Genomic DNA, 3,683 nt, shown 5'->3' on the forward strand with positions numbered 1-3,683 from the left:
TGGAAATTTAGCAGTCCCTTCTAAGGCTCTGCCAGGGATACTTTCCACAAACCTCTGCCCTGGTTAATGTTGTCTGGATCTATGCTGACAAGCGTTAATTTACTAAGCCAAGGAGGAAAAAAATACATGGCATGTTTTTATCCACTCATCTCCTTGTGGATCACAGGGGAGGAATCTCACTTCACACAAACAAGAAATCCCTCAAACAAGTGTGAACATTGTTACAAAATGTCTTTGTGGCAGTAGTTTTAGTGTGATCAGGCTTAAACTGCACACAGACCAATTTATTGTCATATAAATGTATTGGTACATGCAGATGTATGCATATGTCGGGAACCTTGACTTAATAAGGCCATAAAATTGTTGCAAATTTTCAATAATGCATTTTACACTGTGCAATTGAAATTACACCTTATCAGCAGTTTCACTACAAATGGTTCAAATTTAAAAAACTCAAATGAATTAATCACACAACAGGTCAATAATGATATGATAAAGCACTTTTATTGAACAAAGTTATCCTTCAACTAACACACCTCGTAATCTTACAGTATATAAATAGAAGTTCACACTAATTTTAACACTGGTACAAATATTTGGCCAGGATTACCAATAGACTTATTTCAACTTCAATCTTCCTGGAAACAGTCAAGATAACCAATGGGCAATAATGTCACCTTGTGTCAGTCACGTGAAGACTGACCTCCTTGCCTCCTGCTCCTCTCACAGCAGAGCCTTTTGTCCTGGCAGGGGTGACCTGGAAAACGCTCAGACAACAGTGACTGTTGATGGGTCCAACATCGCATCACAATCTACTACTATTGTCATCAACGACAATGCAGTACAACACAATACCTGCCCGGGTTTACCTGGGTTCACAATCCGTGGCCAGGCCAGAGCCGAGGTGCGTGCGTTTGATTCGTTCCTCTGTGCGGCGCAGGGCAGGGCTCAGGAGCGCTGCCTTCTGGGCGGGCACCGTCCAGTGCGCCGCTGTGAGACAAATGAAGCCCAACCATGAATCATGCGACATGGAAATCACACAATATGACACGGTTTACAAAATATCACAAGATACATGCATCGTACTCATGTTAGGCATTTACTATGCTATTTCACACCTTTTTATTTGTCCGTAATAGAAAGTCAGTGCTGGAAAGGACGCCAAACCAGTTTCACAAGGCCACGTAGACCAACCAGTTTCTTCCGGTTACCAATACAAGCCAAACACTTCATCAAAGTCCCTCTGCTGGAAGGCAAGGCAGCTCTCATAACCAGAGTCCAGAGCAGTGTACACACTACTGGGTGAAAGAGACCCCGCATACAGAAGTGCAGATGTTTCATGTGAAACTGGAACCGTCTGGACTTTGTTCATCTTCATATCTTCATACACATGACCCATCAGGTACTGCGTGGTGTTTTCCGGCGCCATTGCTCCCGGTTGGTGAGGGTGAACACAGGCCGCGGTGGGACTTTCCTCGTACTCGCAATCCCTTTTCTCTTTCTCGTCCACGTCTCCAATGATTCTGGTGAATTTAGCCAGCTGTGGCCGCCTCTGTTGCCGGCGGAGGTATTTTCGGATGGTCGCCCTCATCGCGCTGGCTCGAAAATGTTTGAAGGCCTCGTCCTCCTCTGCGGAGACATGGAGCAGTCTCCACCTCAACTTCGATCCAGCTTTCATGGTTTTCCTCAGACAGTCGGTTTTTATGCGTTTCGAGTTGGTGTCCATTGTTTCTAAACACATATCCGACCGAAAAAAACTATTAAAAAATGTCAATTCCGGATGAGTGACTTGGCGGGTTTCGTTTCTCTTCGCTGAAGAACAAGTCAAAGATGCCTTCTTCTGAGTTTTAAAAAAAGTAAAACCTGGCAGGGATAGCCTTTTCTAACGAACTACTCTCTTTAAATCTTAAAAACTACAAAAAAAACAACAATTATTTATTAACTATTTGGAACTCAAACAACACGTCCAACCCGCTGCTCCTTCCAATAAAAAGTACGTGACAACGCGGGGCGAACGTTGGGTTATATAACAGAAACACCCATAATCCTTTGCTTTCCGAAACTACCGGTAGGGCTGAACGGCGGTGCTGCCATCTACTGGTGTGGAATGACACATACGAAACTGACTGATCAGTATCAGTTTCAACGAAATGAGGTTTATAGAAATAATGTTGTTTAAATTATTTTCTTTATATTTTACAATTTTATGGCATAATGTCAGTTTTCATGGTACAGCTATTGTCAGTCACCAGTTAACCCTTTAGCACATTTCCCCAATGCTGCATAATCATTTAAATTTCATTTATATTCATTTCTTTCCCTTTTTCGCTTTAAAAAATATTACCACTTTTATTCATTATTTGTTGGCTATTTTGGAATTCATCCATTTCGATAATATTCCAACAAAACACTTAGGCATCCTCTTCAAACAAGCGGGAAAAAAAAAAGTTATATGGATCAACAGCATCAAATCAACAATCAAATCTTAACAAAATGAGACTTAAAAACAACATTAGGAAAAGGATAATAATTGTTTTTATTTACTGGGTGGTTATAGCCTTTGTTTTTTTGCCCCATTATCCTGCGAATTTATCATCAACTGCTGTCACCTACAGTCTAAAAAGAGATATATCTCATCATTTACATCCCCCTTCTGTTCAAAAGGAGTGAGACGCCTTTTATAAAGTAATGACCAGTAAAATAAGTAGTTTGTACAGAGCACTGACCTTTTCAAATGATATTTCTGATATTCTTCTGGATGAGTGCAAGAAAAATAACTGACAGGGTAGAGTTGTTTTTCATCTTTATTCACTGAAAGGGTAGTTTGATTTACATTATTTTTCAATTGAAGATAACCCTGTAAGGCCCTGTACGTATGTCAGTGGCGAAATGTTTGATTTGTTTGTGGAGCAATACCAAGTAAGCCATTTGATATATAACGAAAAACTCTTTTGAACTTATTATACATTTAATTTGATTTAGTAAGACCCAACTAAACAACACTCATTTCCCTTGGTGCTGAAACATCATACATGAAAGTTGAATAATTTAAACCACACAAAATGACAACGCAAAGTAAGCCGAGATGGGAATATAACTCTGGTATTTCACTTCATAGTGTCTTCAATGTGGTCTTTTGTCTTAATTAAAGAACACAAGACTACATTACACCCACAATCCCTCCACACCAGTCATCTTTTGGAAATGTAATTAACTACTGTAATCAGATTCAAAATAATGCAATTGCGATGCAAAACCACAAAATAGCCACATCCCACAGGAAAATTACAGTGATTTGATTAAGGAAACATCCCAACTGGATTACACTTAGTGTAGTTGTGTATGAGGGATATTAAAGTGATTTTTCATCAGACGACAGAGCTTCTCAAGTAAAGTCTGTTTTTGTACCACTAGAGGGCAGACGCCACCATCAAAAGCATCTTGCATACTGTTAGCAGCTATTTTCAGCACCATCAGGGGGCAACATGTACTTGACAGAGAGCTCATTGTGTTTTAAGTACACATACAGTAACTCTCTCCTGGCCTCCCTCATGGTCACTTCAAGGCCCTGAGTGATATCCTCATTCATAACCTCAGCAGATTGTTGAGGGATACATGCATTGATTTAATGTTATTTTGCATCCTCCAAACAGTTTCATGATCAGATTTCATGACTTTTCATG

General features: G+C 40.0%; 1 long non-coding RNA gene across 1 annotated transcript; it reads right to left on the reverse strand.

The window, feature by feature from the left end:
* Positions 1 to 488: 488 nt before the first annotated feature.
* Positions 489 to 2,003, reverse strand: LOC121625911. Its single transcript, XR_006007926.1, has 2 exons — positions 1,119 to 2,003; positions 489 to 990 (listed from the first exon to the last, which is right to left on the reverse strand). It is a non-coding gene; the product is annotated as an uncharacterized LOC121625911 (long non-coding RNA).
* Between the last annotated feature and the right edge of the window lie 1,680 nt (positions 2,004 to 3,683).

This window comes from Chelmon rostratus, chromosome 22 (genome assembly GCF_017976325.1).
Source record: "Chelmon rostratus isolate fCheRos1 chromosome 22, fCheRos1.pri, whole genome shotgun sequence".
Taxonomy (NCBI): Eukaryota; Metazoa; Chordata; class Actinopteri; order Chaetodontiformes; family Chaetodontidae; genus Chelmon; species Chelmon rostratus.